Genomic DNA, 22,096 nt, shown 5'->3' with positions numbered 1-22,096 from the left:
AGTTATAATTTTATCGAATAATTTTGATTTCGTGCTGTTTATTAAAACAGCAATAATGAAGTCACCATTAGTAATAGATATTTACAGTTTACAAGACTATTAAAAGGTATTTGTTTAATTTTTTAGTACAAAAAATTATAATCGAAATATTATTATATATTTTGCTATTACTATTAATTACTTCTTAATTTTAAGTAAGAAATACCATCTTAGTCCTTTTTTTCTAAGTTTAATATACCTACTGAGTTAGTTTGCTATGTAATACACACTTATATGACAAGAAAAAAAATTACAAATTCTATCTTAACCTAACTATCGTAGACAATTTCATACAAAGTGACAAGATATCAAAACTCTTAGTGGTGGTTCTGTACATTATCGATTCTATGACAGTCAGCCTGGCCAGGGCAAGCGAAGCCTACACTACACCCTCAGTTACCGGCTGGGCGCAAAACATACGGTTGTGTTACATTTCGCGCCCTTTCGACGATCCGCGGCATTTTGAATTTTAAATTTCGAACGTGCGTCAACATACGAATGACGAATTATTATCTGTGGCTCTGTGAATTATTATTAAAACATTTTTGGTGAGAAAAAAATTATGGATATTGAAACTTTTTGCGGAAAGTGTTTTTTCTGTTAGCGCGTTGTGTTTTCTTTGTAAAGTGCGTAATGTTTATGGATTTTACTGACTTCTAGGTCGAGGTGAGTTTGCTTTTTAATACAGAAAGAGCTTTACAATATTTGCCAATATTCCGTTACAACGTAGAAACTTTTTGCATGCGTTAATATTATTTAAAATACAATAACGAAACTAGGAATCATTACAAATTATTTTTTTTTAAATAATAAAGAATTGAAATACCGAACTTAACTGTATGTTATAAAACGTGTCTATACAATATTAGCAATAGTAAATCATTAAGTAGTTTTATCACACTCTAGAATAATTAACAAATATAAGTGACATCGATAGTTAAACTTCTTTAAAAAATATCTCTTATAAAAATGAAATAAATATTATATTATTTTTCAATTATTACTATAAATTTTCGTTAAATATATAATATAAGCAATAATTATAAGTTGAGCCGCAGACAATTTCGATATTTTGTAGTACTGATGTTTATATATGTATACGTACACTTTCTGTTCAAACTTTTAAAATATACGGTATGGGGAAATCAAAAATTTATTGTGTACTGCTATAGTTACTTCAACGAAGGTTAATTATATTCATAAACACAGGGACCAAAGTTTTTAAATTAAAATATTCTATTTTTAAATCTAAATCCTTGAATCTATTGAATTAACTATGAAATTTAAATTAAATTAAGTTGTTTATTTTTAAATCTAAAATCTTTATTTATTTATTTTCTCCCATATACGATTTGCAACGATAATAAATACATGTATTTAGCTTTTACACTACTTTCGAAATATATGTTATCTCTGTTAGGTAGTTCGAACTAAGCTTTTAGGCTCAAACAGTTCATATCACTTAAGCCCATCTTATCACTATGCAAAGGACAACACACTTGATTGATGTCGTAACAAAGCTCTCACTGAGGATGAAGATTCCATTCCCATCCGGGGTAAATATTTGTCTAGTGGTGATGAATTGTAAACCACATATACGTAACAAGTTTTTTTTTAATTTTTTATCTTTGGTACTTGTATAGAAAATACTATCGACCACAGAGTAATTGAGTAACTTAACTATTTACTTAACATCATATAGGGGAATACGGTACATATGTTACAACACAGAAATAGTAGACATAGTAATGCACATTATACAATTAGCAACAATTATACCAATGTCTGTAGAATTATGTTACGTAGAAGTATTAATCTGTGTTACCATATAATATTCACACACACACAAATGTACACGCAGACAATTCATGCAAAACCTTATCTCCTAAAATGTTACTTATGGAAGAGCTGGCCCAATTATTGTATATATTTATAGTTTCTATATAATATAACTATTGATACAATATTACATTATATGCTTCCAATTGCTAAACGTATTTAAATATAATACAAATTTCCTTACATACAGTGTTGTATTCCTATTCAAAGAATTTATTGAAGTGAAACTTCTATATCGGCGTTGGAAAAAAATTACCGTCACATTTTTTTGATTCCAAACTATTAATAACAAAAATATATAATAACGATAACAATGATAGTAATAATTCTATTACAATTAATGAAATTCTGTAATAATCTACTAAGATTTCTACTAAGAAATAAGGTAAAATGAAATAATTGTATTATTTGTATTCATGTCTATGATAATAAAAGCCTTTTGTTAAACATTGATTCTAATTTAACTTTATTTAATCAATTTCTATAAAGTTGTATATAGTAGATGATTTTTCGAAAAATAAGATATTAAAGAAGTTTCACTTGAAGTCTTACGTGTGTACACTAGTTCACGCACACATTTTTATTTATTTATTAATACTACGTTGCATTAACAGAAATATAATACAATATAATAAAATAATAAATATAATAAAATGAATGGAAGGGCACTGGCGGCCTTACCGGATCAGGATAATATTTAAAAAAGGACACATGAAAAAGAAAAGAGAAATATTTAATTCTTTGTTATTAAAACAGAACTTGTAATGGCTTAAAACTTGACAAAAAGCTCTCTATCTCTAAGCTTTCACCGTATCAAGTTCAATCAGTATCGCTTCATTGGTTTCGCCGTGAAAAAGACAAATACTTTCGTTCGATTAGGAAATGACGGATTACGGTCAATGATGCGTTGTCGGTTTTTTAAAGAGACAGTAGCATCGATACTATTTCATGCCTTTTTGGCCTTTAAGACACAGGTCATTAACTCGAATATTTAGGAGACATGGTTATAGTTGGTTACTGAATAAATAAACGTTTTTTATATCGACATACTACATAGTGATCATGTTATTCGTAAGTTCGAGACATCTACAATCTTACCTACTCAGAGTTACGCATTAACTTATTAACGGCTTATACTGACGCCATTTAGTTATTTAAGTAGTCAACAGATTACATAAAATTTATGATTCTTAATTCAACAAATTACTAAGAACGACCTATAGTGAAATACAATGTTCTTATAAGTGCGTAAAGTACAACGTATAGAAATCCTCGGAGCAGTGAGGTCACTCCGTGAAGGCTGCGAAGTGCCAAGGAGACTTCGATACTTCTGGAATGAGTTAGGCTGGCTTAGTTTGCCGGGAACGCACAACGAACCTTAAAGTCTTAGTCCGGAAACTGAGTCTAGCAACCTTTAGGCTTTAAGAGTGTAATTATAAATAAGTTATAAATTAATAGAACACTCTAAAGGAAGCTCATTAAGGTCTTAGGCCAATAAAATAAGACAAGAGAAGAGTTGCACACTGCAAAAGAAAAGAGTAGTAAGAATTTATTCTTAAACACAATCAAAAAATGTGTATAGATATGTTTAACATTCTTCGCGCTATGTTACAAACCCATTGCATTTTAACATACAGAAGTCATATGACACAATTTTTTTTATATTCTAAATAGATATTGTATATAATAACAGACGTAAGCACAGGTTTAAATTTTTAGTTAATTCGTAACAGTTAAATCACCAATTTTTAATTTAACGTAAAGATAACGATTTAATATTAAAATTAATCCATAACATTCGATGTTTTGATACGAACGAATAAATTATTAACCAGTTCACCCGTTACTGGTTCTAATTAGGTGATTTAGTTTGAGTTCTACTCGTGTTTAATATGTTTTAACTGGTTTGAGAAAATGCCGAGTTGGGAAATTGGTTTTTAAATATGTATTAGCTACCGTTGAGGGGCTGTTAGCTATTGGATTGATATGGTTCCCAACAGAGTGGATCTAGTCTCACAGATCACATTATACATTTTCTATAATCTAATCTGTATTTGAAATATCAATAAAAATTGAATCTTGTTTCAAGAGGGTCAAACTATATTTTCTGTATGAAGTTTGACATATTTGACAGCGCTCAAGGCAAACTTGTCAAGACCATACGTTAGACCTAAGTCTAAGACGTCTAAACGTCAGACGTCAGATGTCAGACCCAGAAAACCATACCTATATATAATTTTCTATAAAACAAAAAACTTGTAAATTAAAACAGAAACCTATTAAGATGAAAGCATAAAGTGCGAGCATATTAAAATGAATTTAAAGGCCGCCAACGCACTTGCGTGGCCGCAGGGTCTCTTGACATCAGGTAAGTTTACTCCCGTCAAATAAAATGATTATAAATCGCAACAGGATGAATAACATTGAATTTATGTTCTATTTATAAATAGTTTTTTCAATACTTTACGTAATGTTAACCTTAGATTATTATATGTGTAATATATGTTCTTGCTCGAAGTAGACCGTTCTTCTTTTATTGGATGTGATATGTTTTTATAACATGTATCTCTCACACCATTATTACTATGTCAAAATCGCTACCACCTAACGATGACTAATATAACGCACTATAATCTCATTCACATTCATTTAATATTGGATATTTATTCGTAATTAATCCAGTTTTATCCGATACAAGCTTTGATACGAAGTAAACTATTATACTTATGTATTCCCGCCTCTTAAAAGTTATTTACGTTTTTGATTTACGAGTTGTATTTAGGCTAAGGGCTCGTCTCTGAATCATACCCAAAGATGTTTGGATCCGGCTCTGGGTTATACTAAACTACTAATATAATATTTAGGACAATATTGTATCGAAAACAAATCATATGTACTTATGATTGTCTGCTTAAATACATAAATTATTTTATAGTTATATTATGTTAACAGGTTTGTTTATAATATTATAAATCAGAGTTTCAAGGACGATCAAGGACGAGTAATAAACCTATAGTTAATGAGGTTGTTCAACTCATTATCATTTAAAATTTATACTTGTGAAAAAGACACACAAATTAGTAGATACATTTTTTCTTACATAATTAAAAGGTAGAATTTAACATTACAGTTACATATTAAATTATCATTTATCATTATCAATTACATTATTATCATCATAGTCAATTCTTATATCATTATTATATTTATTTATTTAGAAAAATATTTTATTACATTATCAAATGAATTATATTGTTTTACTTAAATAATAATTAATAGAATAACATTTTTTTTCCAAAAACAGAAAAAGTAGATTTCGTAAAACTCTAGTAGAAAAAAACAACATTGATTTCCACACAAAAAGTGTTTTCCCTTACAATTAATTACAGATACATTTTTGGCATAACCAATTACTTCCCATATCTATTTCAGCAGTTGTCTATTCTGGTTTTTTTTTCAATATATTTATGTTTAAGCGACGTATAAAAAATTTAAAGTACATTGTATTTCCGGTATAACGACGATAACGTCAACAATTTCGTCGTAATTTTCAGACGTCACTTCTTCAGTCGCGCTCTTCATTTCTGAAGGGCGTGACACACAACTTCTTTCCTGTCTTCGGTAAGCTTCTGCGCCTGGGTGATGCCTCGCCTTTACTCGATCGGGATGGGCCTCGAAGTCTGGTACCCTCCACTCTCCCAATCCCATAAGTCTTTCCAACCTCGGCACTTTGTTAGCAAAAGATAAGAATGTCTAAGCGGCGGAGTCTAGTCGCAATAACTGTGTGGAATTTTTGGAATTTCTTACAAATTATTTATTCAAAACAGTCGCTCGGGGCGGTATAAGTCTCTATAGCCATACGTATCTTGTTCTCAAGTATGTTTTAAATTAAAGGTATATTATATATGAAATCCGCTGTATTTGAATATTGCACAAGAATTAATGTATTTATGTATCTTAAGCGAACAAATATTGGCCTGCGAAAAATCGCAAAAAGTAGGCATTAAAATATGCTATTTGTTTAGAACTAAAATAGCAACCTGTTATTTACATAAGTCGCAACACTCAAGGGCCATCCAGAAGCGCCCTTGGACGAACAAAATAAACAACAGTAGCGCACCTGTTGGTCAATTATCTCAAGTCAGGAATCTCAACAAAAACCCGTTCTAACTTTTAACGTGACCGATCCTACTAAGGGAACTCGAACGAACTTATCATACCCGACGAAACACTACTGCACAAAATAATCAATGATACGTTTTAGATTCAACTCCATTTACTAAATTAAGCGTACTAGGTGAAACTGGTTAACAGTCCTAATTGAGGTTATCAAAAGAGTTTGTATAGATTTCTAAATACTATAAATAGTCACTCTCGTGCTGTATTGCGTGCGTGCGTATTTATTGAAATATACATAGTAAATGAATTTAAATCTGTCTACAATTTTATTACACGACTTCGCCGCTTTGAGACCGGAAAGGAAGCGTAAGTTAAGGTTCAGTAGATCTATCGAGTTTCAATAGTACTAGTACAATATCACATCAAAGGCGACTTTTTGTTAAGATCAGTGGGCCCTTGTTATTTTTTGTAAGAAATTTACTTTTTTATTTTATTGTGAGAACGCTCTCAAGTGACGCTCGGTTCGAATAACACGATTGTCAATTGTCTAGAGTACTCGGTACCGCAGTCCTATTCACGTAATATCGACAGTGAAATCGTAGCATAATCAACGTAAATTTATAACTACGGCCTCCGTTGGTTTGTTGTTAATTCGAAATGCACCCATTTATACCTTCTGAGAAATGATTGACGGCGTGTCAATAGTTTCTGTGTCTGTGTGTGACTAGGACGTCGCCCCATTTTAAATAACATAACATATCCATCAATTCAATAGTGTAATAACATTATAGCCGTTAATTCTTAATTAAATATTACATTTTATGTGATTTCATTATGTATCATTTACGTTATAATATTAAACTTTACTAACTTATGTAGTAATACGCTTAATTATCACAAACAATTACACAAGATATAATTTTGCGGTCTTGCTGCTAAAAGCATCATTCATGTACAGTTATAAAAAATGGGTTAGAGGAATATGGGTTATAATATAGGTACGAACGAGCCTTCTGAGAATAATACTGAGTATCCACTTATGTGCGCATTATATCCGATACCGGATCTTCATGTTCATGGGATCGTGTTCATAATATGGCTTTCCGTGAAATTAATATGATAGTTATTGGTAACTTACACATTACGTGCAACAATGACGTTTATCTAAATGTAATATAAACCTGGAATAGTTATAGAATGTTTAACGTTTATTAATAATTTCTCTCATAACATGACTTTAGGCAACAACTTCTTTTACCCTCTACTTCCTACTGCACCGAAGATTTTGTCGTTGCTACTCAGATAGACTTTACTCTCTGGTGAGAGACAGGTTTGGTTGCTATAGAGCAGTCATAAAAGGAACTACCACAGGCCATGGATACTCTTACGTTAGAGTGCTTCACTTTTGGATTTCATTTGAGAATTTGTATTTCCTCCGAAACCAGAATTACCTTTAAGGAAAGCATACTTTTTGTAATGGTTATTCATTCTTAAATTACCTTTATTTAAAAATATCTTCTGTAATTTTACTTCCATTTCTCACTGCATACGGCTTTATAGAGAAAGAATATTAAATTAGCAACACGCGTTAATAATGACTGGACATAATGGAAAATAGTTTTCAACTAAAATATGTGCTCTGTTGTATCTAACATATAACAAAAGTTAAAAATAACAATCTGGTATGGCATTAGTTAGAAAAGTCGTGGGCGTAATAGCAATGACGAACGTTCTTTGTAATAAAACTATTTTTTTATTTATTTAATAATGTTATTGTATCATAAGATATTAAATTAATTTACTTAAAGGTTTGTCCATGGGCATACTAGATGAGCCTTTTGCCTTCTGTTCTATTAAAATAGGTATTTGAAAAAAGAGACGTCATCTTTAATTTCTTATTTATTTATATTTATAAACTTTTATAAAATATATTTAATACTTTAGAAATTCACACTTTTACGGCATTTCACAAGGCATAAAGCAAAGAAAATCTTCCGGAAAATATAGGAGAAATAAATAAGGCTTCAAATTTTTTTATGAATCATTCTACGTTACATTTACGACCGTACCCTTTTATGATTTCCGGTTTATTACTTTCACAAGTGACTAATTTTCCTCCTAAAATCCCAGTGGGAGGCTTAATTAAATACGTTTATGGCTCCTGAAACTAATTAAAAATATTCAGAATGAACCTTTATTAGCAATAACATACATTTAAATTTAGTTTTTTAACTGACAATCTATGTCGCAATATTTCAGTCGGAAAAAAATAAAGAAATATTGTAAATTATGAATATATTATAATAAAATGTAAGTATATCCTCTGATCAAGAATTGAACCAAGTGAGACATATTTATATTTAATTTAAGGTCAGAAATTCTTTATGTTAATAGAATGTATGGCTTTTTTACAAGGGAGGGGCATAGAACTCATGTAAACGAATGCCTGCGCCAGTACTCTGTAGCTCACAATGTAGGCCAATTGGACTTCAATTAGTTTTTGTACTGATGCGACATAAGCGCTATTGCGCGAAATTGCATACGAAAGAGATCTATATCGCTATTGGAAGTTACATAGTACAGACGCCGATCAAGGATACGATATTATCATTCCTTGTCGATACTATTTTTAATACGAATTTTACTAGCACTGCTAAAGTTGTGTTGCCTATTTACGATCAATTTAATGTTAAATTTTTTGCATTTAAGATATTTAAAATTTCAATTTCAATTTCGTGTGGGTTCTAGGTACCCCAGGCATCCTATCATTCCATTTCTCTCTTTGGACAACACATTTGGTCTAAACCCAACGATGTCCAGATCGAGCATTCTGATAAACGAGCTGGGTTGCGATATCCATAGTTGCTTCCCTCACACTTTAAATTCGATTGTTGTTTAGTTTTTATACTTTGTTTTGGTTAATTTCTTTTTGTTATCTCTTCGTGTATGTTATATTAGCGTTTAAGTATTTCTCACATTAAAAATTGTATATATTGTTGTACCAATGTATCAGTGTGTCGAACGTTGGCAAGCCTTTATAAATTAATAAGTATGTTGTTCCTGGAGCTAAACAAATAAAATATTGCAAACAATTAGTATATCTATATTAAACAGTTTATACCTAATCTAGCTTCATTAGTAGTATATAACATCTCGATGATATCTCTTATTGGCTTACAGATGAAGCCTTCTTCTCAAACCCATCAATAATTTGACCAAAACACGTGCAATGTTAGTAAATTTATATATTAATATCTTGACAAATGCATTGACACCTGTAAAATCCACTCAACTATTAAAAGCTATAAAGTGGCCCAAGAACACAATTTTATTACAGGAAAATAAACCAATAAGGAAGCATAAATCAAAACTGTTAACATTTTCTCTTAAAGCTTTATTTAGCATTGTTTGCAACGAAGCGAACCTACTACATACTTTATCAGAGCTTAAATTACCTTGAAGTGACCTGGATTGGTATACATAGCATTTGGTGCCTTAAGCTCGAAATGATAAAATGCATTATAGCGTGTTTCCTTTTATGATATAATCTGAGAACCTGCATGTGTGTTTCGCTTGGGATTGAGCTTGTTTTGATAATAACAATTGCAACTAAGTATACCATTATGTGGCATTTTTCTTGACGATTATGACAGGTGTCTGGATAAAGTTGAATAAAATAATTGAATATTTCTAAAAGGAAATAAAAAATCAATGGCGCTACAACCTTTTTAGGTCTGGGCCTCAGGTTTGTTCCTGTTTCATGATCATTTGTTAATCGAATAGGCAAGTAGGTGATCAGCCTTCTGTGCATGCCGCACGCCGTAGATTTTTTTTGCGTCTAAGACAAGCCGGTTTCCTCAGGATGTTCTCCTTCACCGTTCGAGCTAATTATACTTGCACACATAGAAAGAAAATCCATTGGTGCACAGCCGGGGATCGAACCTACGACCTCAGAGATGAGAGTCGCACGCTGTAGCCACTAGGCCAACACAGCTCTCCTCTAAAAGGAAACAGGGCGAATTAAATCAATACGATTCGTAAATTATTTTATATACACTAAAATAAATTAATTACAGTATTACAGGATTGATTTATTATGACAAAGTGGAATGTAAAATAAATAGTCTCTACGCTTTACTGCCTTTCTGGCATAGGTTGTCGGTTATATGAAAGCAGAGACTGCGGAAACAGAAGCAGTGTACCAGTTAGACTCGTCATTTCATCTATAAACAATATATATATATACACATACTCTTAAGGGAAACAGCCACAGGGACCATACTTTTAAATTTGTTTTATTTTCTATTATTTTTTTTAATTCTTTTTAAGATTACTATGTATGTATATTCGATTGTTATGTTTAGATATTATATAAAAATAATCTTTTAAGTTTGTCATATTAAGTATCAAGATGGAATGGAGACTGGAATTGCGATTTTTTTTCAAACTTGCCCCGTTCGGTGGTTCACGTTATGTTAATAATGCCGCCCATGAACAGTCACATTGCGAGAAGGCTCGCAAGTGCGTTGCCGTTTTAGAACTGTTACGCTCTTGTCTTTAAGGATCCTAAGTTGAATTGGTTTGGAAATACTTAGGTAGCTTCAGAAAATAAACTGCTTTAAGAAACGCACAGTAATAACGCACAAGAAGTGTTGTAAAGGAAATTGCACTGCTGCGACTGAAATCCCACGACTGTTTTCCATCCGCTGACTTCAAGTTCAAAGTTACCTAACTAGATCATGAACCCCGTACCATAATTTGTTACTTATGACTTGATACCGAAAATAATATCCTGATTAATGAACACGCTTTCACTCGACAGAAGTATCATTATAGCATACCCTATAATTTAGTTACATGTCTAAATTCTACTTTATAAAAATTGGGCTTCATCTTTCTATAATGATTTGAACTTGAATTTTAAGTCTTTATATAGAGATTTTATATAAGAATACATCCTTTGAAATATCACATGCAGACAAGGCATCTACGTTTTAAAAATAAATTAGCTACAACCTTTTTAGGCAGGTAGGCTTGAGATTTCTGGATTTATTTCATGATCATTTGTCAAGCTAAAGGGCGAGTAGGTAATCAGCGATTCACTGTTCGAGCGCACGTATTCGAACATATAAAGTACACACATATGGTGTACAGCCGGGGCTCGAACCTACGACGACCTAAAGCCTAGGACAACACTGCTGCTACGTTTTAAGATATAGAAAATAATTATCTAATATTGTTTTTACCTTTTCTATATGCATTTTTTCTTCGTAATTGTAGTCGTGATTATTGCTTACCGCCCGCGTGTATTTCGTGCATAATGATACAACAATAATAGTATATTTTAGTAAATTTACCTAAAACCATATTAGACTGAGACTTTTCCAACACATTAACTGTTTATTGGTGATCGTATAATCGTTTATAAGTAATGAAATATCTTGTAAAAATCTTTTAACTTTAGTTTAAAGTAATAGTTTTGGAGTTTATCATGATCTTACTGAAGTTATTGCCGCCACTGATTTTGTGATATTTGTACTTAATAAAAATTTACTGCCGTAAATAATAATATAATAATAATTCACTTAATTTTAAGTAAATAAAATGTAGCATAACGTGTTTTTGTTATAAATGTCTCAAACAATGCCATACTTTTCCACTTAGCTTAAATATTCAAAAGGTTATTATTATGTGGTTTGAGAGAAACCTTGCGAAATGCGGTCATGTTAGGCAGTTGAAAAGATCGCCCACGCGCTAGAATATAGGCCTACCACAGTCTGTAACACAGAGAAAGCGATTTTTAATATCATTATAATCTTAACTTATTAAATCAAAATCAAAAAGTTATTTATTCATCTAGGTACAATTTGCACACTTATGCATGTCAATTCACACCATCTCACTATGTTATAGCAGCATTAGTGCCTACATATTGGTATCATCTGTTAGTTAAGCTAAATGATTGTTCTATGAAAATATATCTAATCTCTACATAAATATATATACTCACCTAAGTAGATCTGCATATATATAGTCACACAATTATTAGCCCTCATAACACAAATAAATTTCTATTTTTTTGCGCTGGATCAGTTTTCTTTAAAGCAGTGTTTAACAACGTGAGCTAACACCCCAAAGGATGGCTATACATACAATTTATTAAAATTATTTGGAAGTTGAACTTCACTTTTTCATTATAGGTTTTGAAAATTTACTGACTATTATCGTTAACAGTTACCTAGTAATTTCTTCTAAAACCTATCACTTAAGTGATTTGGGCAAACGAATTTTATAAAGGCTAAGGTGGGGCATGGTACAAAAGGGTTGGAAATCACTGTAAAGGGTAGATCAGCTTCGTGACTCTTTATCGTAATACAGATAATCATATTCTTACTAAAACACTGGTTTTGCAGCAACACACAAGCAAATTTGTAAGCAAGTATGTCATTTTTGTGTTAACCAAGAGGCTGTGTTATATTATATAAAATAAAGTTTATACACTGTGGCTTTATCTATGAATTATTAAAACACAGGGGCACGCTTTTGTTTCTTTAACCAAAAATGTCATTGTTGTGTTAGTAAACTTTCGTATCTATTACGTATTTATTTTGTTAGAATAAATCTAACTACATTTGTTTTGTATTTAGATTTAAATTATTATATGAATTAACTTTAAGACAACAAAAAAAGTTTTTTGCTAAAATTAATTTGCCTAATACTGCATAAATCTTTATATAAAATGTACTGTGTTTGAAAAGGATTTTTTTTATTAAGGACGTGCAAAGGCCAACGTCTGTCGTGTCCGATAATCCGCTACAAGTGTTCGTAAATTACTTGACAAATAGCCCTTCATGTGTATTCTCAGTTACGGAACTTTCGTAAAGGCATCGTGGTTATAAACAATTTTTTCATCACCGGCTCTGAAAGCTATTAAATCGCTGCCAAATATTACAAGACAGAGTGGGATTGTCGCCGTCACGTGGACACATGTCCATCACCAGTGACGCTCCCAGTGACTGGTCACATGACCAGACCTACTTCTAACTTAGGTCTTATTCGATGAAGATAGATACGTACCAACATTGATATAATTTCTTAGCCTCCTTGGTAACGTATCTAATAGCATGAGTTTTTAGTTATTTAAAGAGAAAAAGGCTAAATCCTTTAAATTGTTTTTAATGTTTCCGTTTGAAAAACCGCAGAGATTTTCGCTAATTAGACGAACACTCCCGCAACTTTCACAACTTTCTATTAGGTCCACGTTACACTCAATAATCATTAAACGCCATTACTAACCGCAAAACATTTTGAGTTCTTATCGTATTAGAGTTTTTGTGAACACCCACTCGGCTAATTGCTCTACGTTATGAGGTACTTTGATAAAATCGCTTTGAGTCCGGTTCTGACAGGTTTAAGCACAACGCCTGCCATCTTCTGAGATCTAGTGTCCACTTCAATTTATTATTTAGGCCATTATTCGATTTTTTAAAAATATTTTATGATATAGTATATCAGAAATCCTTTATAAAACAAAATAACACTGGCTGTTGTTAAGGCAGGATGTTTGGACATACTAGTCTATTTTTGCGCCGTATGGGCGCCAACAATTGAACAAATTATTAAGAGTTTTGTTTTTTTCTACTTACTTACCGTTCGATATAAACCTAAAACTCGATCTAGAATCTGCTTGAGAATGTTTTAAGTATTTTGGTAATATAAAAAATCGAATTAACTCATATATTTAACTGACTTCTAAAAACCCTTGCAATTGAATATTTTTGGTACTTTACTTAAACGCTTGGCTACTCCATTTCTTGGTAAGGTTTCGTTAAAGGTATCTAAAAAGACACGCAAATTCATGTTTACAAGAAGACTACAAGACTATACTTGCCAAATTCTTTCTTTTCTGTTTAGTATTTTTTTGTGGGACTGGTGGCAAATTAGCAGTCTGATCACTGAGAGTAAGTGCTTGTCCTGCGATACCAGGAGGTTCTCAAGGGCGTTGCCAGCCTTTAGGTGGGGTGGTACGCTCTTCTCTTCGCTCCTTAGTCGCGTTCCATTGCTTATAGTCATACTATAAGATCTTTAATTCCGTTTTAGGTAAGACTTTGCGACTGAAAAAAATGCTCTGTTAGGTTCATGTCTTAGTCAGCGAGTATCGCATCAGACTTGTGCCTCTCCAAAACACAACATCGATATGATGTCCAAGATATATTGTGAGTGGAATTGATAATGTTAAGTTTGTTATGGAAGAGCTCTAACCATTGACAAAGGTATATTTTACTTAAAAATGTCAATTCAACCAAGGCAATGTTTATATAATATATACTATTATTTCGTTAATTCAAAGTCAAAATAACTTTATTCATATTATTATTATTTCGCATTTTCTTTTGAAAAATACGCCCTTTAAACTGTAGTCGTTCATTTAATAGCGTCGCATTAATGATCACTCTTTAATGACACAAATTCATTGATACACTGTAACCTTTGCATTGTCATTAATAATAATATAACGTATTTGAAATATTTCGTAAATATGAAAATGTATCGTTGTAACATTTACGGAACTTGATTATATAAGCCATAGCTAGATATAATCTCCAACGTGCGACTCTCATCCCTGAGGTCGTAGGTTCAATCCCCAGCTGTGCACCAATGGACTTTCTCTCTATGTGCGCGTTTAACATTAGCTCGATCGGTGAAGGAAAATATCGTAAGGAAACCGGCTTGCCTTAGACCCAAAAAGTCGACGGCGTGCGTCAGGCACAGAAGGCTGATCACTTGCCTATTCCATTGACAAATGATCATGAAACAGATACAGAAATCTGAGGCCCGACCTAAAAAGGTTGTAGCGCCATTGATTATTATTTTTATTATTATAACTTAAACGTCTTAATCGTATGAGTTTCACTTCTTTCTTGTCCAAGATCGAAATTACAAAGCCGTTTAAAATAGGTTTTCGCCTTGGAGTGGTCCGAGCTCCAATCGCCAAAAATCTGGTCAATTTATAAAGTTATCCATGTGCGTTACATAATTTTCAATTATTTTCGCTTTACATTATTTATGAGGGCCTACAAAAAGTACAGTTTTGTTATCAATACTGATAGTTCGAAAGGAAATTTTGACATTTATAGCCAGTATAAAAGAGTTATAGGTCTACCTCCCATTTTGATAGAGCGGAGGAAAAAATAAAACATAATTTACGAGCCTTTTTTGCGGTTGAAGAAATCAATTTTATCTGTTTTATTACTTCGGCTATATGATATAAAGATCAATAACGCGTTACTTTTTATTATGGCTCTTAGCTAGACGACTTGTGTTATAAAATAATTATTATGCCTTATGTATTTAAGCGACGGTGTTAAAGCTAACTTTATTTTGCAATGTTGATTGATTTATTAGAGGCCGTTCAAGTATTATGTAAGTAGATTTACTGTCTTGTATCCCCTCTCCCTCTTGTCAGTACAAGCAAAGCTCTTATAATAGTACATAAATATATTATTTTTTTGTAGGAATCCTCGAAAATGCATTTCTTTTTCAATCATAGACGATGTGTAATGGGTGTAAAAAGTAATTAACATTTTTAAAAATAGATTTTCTTATTTGGTGATTACGTATTGACGTAAATAAATAGAAGACCCACCCCACCCCCTATCGTTACCCCCTTACGTTATACTTAAACGGCCCGTTGTAATGTCATTTTAAATTTATTTCAGCGAGTTCTTTCCTGACAAACAATATAAATACCAAGAACGTAATTAGCCGCATTTATAGGCCCCGTAGACAATTTTCTATTATACAATCGTTTATTAGAAGGTGCTGTTAAGGTTTTTAGTCTGTGTATGTTATGATTACATAAATTAAAGAAATTTATTAGAAAATATACGAAAACAGGGGGACAGCAACCCTCTGTTTTCTGTTTCTTGATATTTTATTTTTCTTTATAGGCAGCTCATTTACGCCGTAAATATTTGGGTCTAAGGCATACCGAGTTCCTGACTATGTTTTCCTTCACCGTACGATCGAGTATCAAATGCGCACATAAAGAAAAGTCGAATGTTCTAGGCCTGTTATTAGTTTCTTATTAAATATATTGTTTTTACCGTTACCGAACTATGTTATACTAAAACTATTTAAGATATTACAACTCCTTACTCCTTCTACACCTCCTCCCCTCCACCTTCCCTCCAATCGATATTGAGATATTTCTCTTATATGTACGGATAATTAGTACAATGTTTTTTACGAAAATCGTATGTAATATTATGCATCTTCAATTATGTATAGACATTACATAAAAGGACAGATGTGTCCCGTTATAACATCTCTTAAAATTAAGACAAGTTTTTAAACGGCATTTATTTATTTCCAAATATAGCGTTGTTGTTCAAAAAAAGGTTTACGAAAACGCAATTATATTGAGTACTGTTGTGACGAAAAGTGATTGTAACAACCCGTTATTTTAATTAATTTTGTATTTTTATGACATCACTGACCAGACCATAATTCTGAAACAATTTGAAAACAATTTATTAGCTTTGGGTGCTTTAATCTTTAAACATAATTAAAATTACATTATGTTAATATTATACATTGTATGTATATCACACGAGTAATTTCAATAATAAATTCTATATAAAAGATGTTCAATTTGATGATTCAAATAAATGGACAGAAAAAAGGACTGACTTGTAACGTGTATTGACAGATCATAGAGCAATATGTTACTGCGCAGATTTTGGAGCTTCACATAAAAAAATAAAATACAATGCTTAAGATACATTAAATACAAGACACGATAAACATTTACAAACAAATACACTTTTCTACATAACAGTACCCACACCAAATAAAACTGTCACGCAATTTATATCGTACAATTGGAAAAAAAATCTACAAGCTTTGTTGTAAGATTATTCTTTTAAATGAAGTGTTGGGTTTTCCGGGTTTTTAATAAGGATTTGTGTCAGAAATAATGAGATCTGAGCCGAGCTGGTTTTGTTTGTAATTTGACCAGATTTGTGTTTATAACAAAATATTACTCGAAGGTACGTTTTGTTTGATGTTTTAATATGCAGTGTAATTATTACAAATATAAATGTTTGTTAATACATACTTACAATTAATTTCACGAAATCTGAACCTGTATAATACTTTGCAAAATACCTAGACCTAGCTGAAGTAAGACAGACCAAAACCAGAGCTAAAAAAAACACGTTTAATGCAGATTTAGCATTCAATTAGTTAATTGTCCATTAGACTCGGATCTCTGACGGAAAACAGACGCGGACGTATTCAATATTACATCACAAATATCCCTCAGAATTAATATCAAATGACTCATTCATCTGTATTAAATATTCTCAGCGATAATGAAAAAAATCTTGAAACATCTAAGAAAAACGAAATGTCGCAAACAAGTTCTTGGTACGATGCGCGTGGCTCTTATGCTGAATTCATTGTCTTAACTGCCAGTACTTTTCCAAAGAAAATTAAACTTTAAATCAGTGTAATAAAGTGCAAATTGTCGTGAACAGAAGTACCTAGAAAGCCAACTAGCTTGCGGTGTTAAAACTTACCGTATTCGAATTGCAACCTTTTTGTCACGGTTTAAGATACATAATTCCATGTCAGCTAACCTGAATAAATTGTCTGGTGTTTTGCGACATTTCAAAGCTTCATTTTACCAGTTTTTCTGAGAGTGCGTTAAACTTGAAGTATTCTTGTATGCATATATAGAGTGCAGAGCATTTGAGTCATGAAAAACTGAAACGTTGGACGGAGACTATAGAAATCGCTGTCTCGTGGACTACAACAGAAGGTTTAATATAAAAACTTCTCGATTGTTGCGCTACTTGTTTTTATATTGGACTCACTTTTCTATTGCTTCTATATAGAAAAGTGAGACTATCATGCTGCAAATCACGGATGGGCACCGACAACACTAGACACAGAAAGCTTATCACTTACAAGCATATGAAGAAACGGGGCGCCAATGATTTCTTCTAGCTATGATTGAGACGGAAAACCTTAGTTTAAAGTAAAGCAGTCATTTATTATTCCAACAAAAATCACTCATTTAAATAACATAAGATGCTGAGTTCGTAGATAAATAGAATAAAATCTCGCATGGCAGGTGCAACCTGACCGGACATAGAACCGGCCGTTCGACCGCAGTAGAGTTGAATGCATTCAAATTAATTTTATGTACTTGAGACTCCGTTATAATATTACGCTAACTGCGACTGAAAATAAAAATTATTCAGTGAGCTAGTGATTAAAATCTTTACTAATAATAATCTCAGGAACTAGGAGTCCGATCGAAAAACTGCTTTTGTGTTCGATTTTATCTAAGAAGGCTTTTTAGAAAATTTAATAATAGATTCTATGGAATATAGGCCGATATAAATAACACGCTGATTAAAGCCACGATGATCATCTAAAAATCATTTAAAATAAAAATAAATCAATGGCGCTACAACCTTTTTAAGTCTGGGCCTCAGATTTCTCTATCCGTTTCATGATCATTTGTTAATCGAATAGGCAAGTGGTGATCGGCCTTCTGTGCCTGACGCACGCCGTCAACTTTTTGCGTCTAAGGCAAGCCGGTTTCCTCACGATGTTTTCCTTCACCGTTTGAGCTAATGTTTAATGCGCACATAGAATGAAAATCCATTGGTGCACACCCGGGGCTCGAACCTACGACCTCAGGTATGAGAGTCGCACTCTGAAGACACTAGGCAAACACTGCTAAAATCATTGAGCCTTATTAATTTTATATTAAATAAGGTGAGTTACAAAACTTAAATATAATTACTGAAGTTACTTCTAACCCATCCCCATTAATCGCTTCTGCGGCGATCTCCAAAAATGTAATGGGTACATTTACATATTATATTATAAAATGATCGCATTATATGGTACTCTAATAACTATATAGTATACGTAGTGCACAGTTGCGTAGTTATGTGCACATGGCCTGAGCGAAATTTTAAAAACAAATATGCATCTTAATAAACTGTTAATAAAAATATTAACTCTATTGATAAAATCTGAATGATATGTATATGAATTACTTGACTTTTTAGCTCTCGTCACACTTTAAATATAAATATTATATATGAATAGTATGCTTATAAGTGTTGTTCAATGTTTTGTTCAATTAGTAGCGTTTGATTTGAAAGACGAATCGATGATTGGCCTTCTTTCACCATTCGAGTTATACGTCAACAAATATATTTTATTATTAAATACGTTGAGAAATAATTTATTTAACGTTTTCGTAATTAACGTAATAGCAAGTTAATTGCAGCATTTACGAGGTTTTCCTTCGCGATTTTCCGATGAAAACGACGCAATCGAAAGATCTTTTTTAATTGCATTTCAATCGCGACGTCCCGAGTTTCACTCAGCAAAAAACTTGCTGCAATCAAGAAAATACACAAATGTCCATTAACTTTTCTTAGTAAGGGTTGGCTTCGGGGAACTAAATTAAAAAGCCCCTTATATCAATAGATCAGACGGTCTAAAATTATCTAACACCAAGACTGGAAACTGCTATATTTAATGGCAAGTTAATTTAGTTTGTGTGGGGATTTTGGAAGAGATATGAGAATTTGTAAATTGACAATATGTGAAGTCAAACATTTGGTAAATAAAATTAAAAAGTCTCTCATGTCGTTCCCAAGATTAGTACATATGATTTTGGAAGAATGATAAAAAATATTTTTTCGTTTAAAATAACAATAGGTAGTTGTAGATGCTTATACGCGTTACTATGTGTATTTTTTTCATATGTTTCGGTCCGATCTGGATGGTCAAGGTGTGTCTAATTAAAATTATTTTAACTAGGGAAAACTTTTATTAATTAATTATTCGCTTTTTATAATTTATGAAATCCCAATAAGGTATTGGGGGCAAACACATTTCTGATCTTCTTTATAAGTAAGTAGATTACCACTAAGCGCGAATTACATACATAGAAGGAAAATCTATTAATATGAAGCCAGATCCTACGATTAAAGTTTTACAACTAAGACTTCAAATTTCAATTCAATGTCCGAATACCTTTTAAAAGACAGCGAATATTCGATTTCTGCAGTACGCTTGTAGGTATCAATCATTAATTTTGATATAATAAAATTCTGAGAGTAATAAAATATGACCTGCGTGGGTTGATAGTAGCAAGTCAAAAATCTTGTGGGTGTTTAAATTATAGGAAATTCCCGCTTAATGTATATCCATCCTAGACATGATTATACATATATGTGTATCTATAATAAAAAGTAAACAGAGTCACTGTGGAATTAAAAAAGTCACTACGGTGACGATTGCTGAGAGTCGAAAAGTTATTAAGTAGGGAACTCAAAAATTAAAATTTTACAGCGAGTGTTTTACGATGCTATAAGTCATAGCTTTGTGTTGCATATAATATTGGACCCTGGTAGACACCAAGTCCCAAAAACTGGAAGCGTTTGAGAGCTGGATATTTAGATGTAAAATATCTTGAAGAGATCATATACGACTGAAACCGCTGAACAGAATGAATAACAAAGAAATGCTTATGACGGTTAAGGGATGCCCAGGGATCCAACACGGCTGTGGGTCTGTGCATGTTGCAACACGATGTATTCAAGAAAATTGTTACGCCATAGCTATCAAACTTTTTAATCACCTTCCTGGAGTTATAGATCACTGCCGTGTAAGTCTTTCAAGGGGAAGGTGATAAAAAATTTAAAGGCAAGGTGCCTTAGCGTAGGCGAGTATATAGACCATAAGTTTGACATCAATTCTAAATAAATTAGCTTATTATTATGAAATTATGTTAATGTTTTTTTTTATATATGGTTGAATGTGTGGATTTTTATAATTAATCGATTCTATTGTACCACTATCTTACCAAATAAACGATTTACAAAAACTAAAAAGAAAACTAGAACTAGGATACGTCTTACGTAACACCAAATTTAACTAATCATTCATGGCAAAGTGGCAATTAGAAGGAGACCTGGCCGAAGACGCTCGTCTTGGTTGAACAATCTTAGGCAATGGTTTGATCAAAGCACCAAGTCATTGACAATAAGCGCGGCATCCAAATTTAAAGTACTATCAGAGGAAGAGAACTTCGTGTGAAAAGTTATATTTATAATAGTAAAAATAGTTTCAAAAGCTTCATTGGAATCATTTTACCGACATTTACTGCTCGGGAAATAATCTTAAGATTCCTACGCATCTTTTGATTATTCCTATAAATTGATGTTAATTATGAACTTGGAATTAAAAATTAAAATATGACTTTCATTTGATTTTAAACAGGTTTTGTCCGGCGCCAGACAGATCGTACGATTAAAGATCATAAATATTTATTATTCCTTTCACTTGACAGTTAGATTTATTGAGGCTGATTTTTTTTTAATCCTGTTAGAAATTTTAGTATGTCTCAGTTATCATAAAAACTTTGTTCTTGTGCTAGTTATACTGTTCTTTATAGAATTGGCACTTTTTGCTTGGCCTTTTTTATACATTTACAAATAACCGTAACCATGGCAACAAAATAACTTCCACGTTTTGCATAGCACCGCTTTTGATACAGCAAGAAGCGTATATAAATTAATAATAAACAATTACCTTAATTGTATTTCCAAAAATTGCCATTATTAGGCATTACCAGCCAGACTGTATTGGTATCTAAATTGCAGTAATCTAGATCTGGAGTCTTTAACTCGACGAAGACGCAATAAAGATTTTAAAGTGCTCGATTTTTCAGTATAATATTTTGACGTCAGAAACAATTAGGACATAGGCAATAACACATCCGTGAGATCTCTCGTCAGATAGCACAGTTATTGATACATTACCATATTAATTAGATGTGCTCGGCCGCCTGCTGCTATATCAACAACATGTCAATTGGGATATACACTCCAAGGCATTGATTTTGGGACACACAGCCAGAAGAGTATAATTTAACTACAACGATTGATTGACGTTTCATTTGGATAATCCTTCCTTATTTAAACATGTTATATTTAGGGTTTAATTGATAGATTTTGCATGCCTAAATATATTTTTAGACAAATTGTATTGAGCATTTTTC

At 32.1% G+C, this 22,096-nt stretch overlaps 1 protein-coding gene across 1 annotated transcript in view; it reads left to right on the top strand.

The window, feature by feature from the left end:
- Positions 1-465: 465 nt before the first annotated feature.
- Positions 466-22,096, top strand: part of LOC123720751 (irregular chiasm C-roughest protein-like) — a 78,187-nt gene continuing 56,556 nt past the window's right edge. The window contains exon 1 of the mRNA XM_045677498.1: positions 466-705. The gene's annotated coding sequence lies outside the window, so the exon portion shown is untranslated. The remainder of the gene's footprint in view (positions 706-22,096) is intronic.

The sequence above is a fragment of the Pieris brassicae genome, chromosome 2, assembly GCF_905147105.1.
Source record: "Pieris brassicae chromosome 2, ilPieBrab1.1, whole genome shotgun sequence".
Taxonomy (NCBI): domain Eukaryota; kingdom Metazoa; phylum Arthropoda; class Insecta; order Lepidoptera; family Pieridae; genus Pieris; species Pieris brassicae.
Note: the sequence above shows the minus strand (reverse complement) of the source record. Positions and strands in the feature narration are given on the sequence as shown.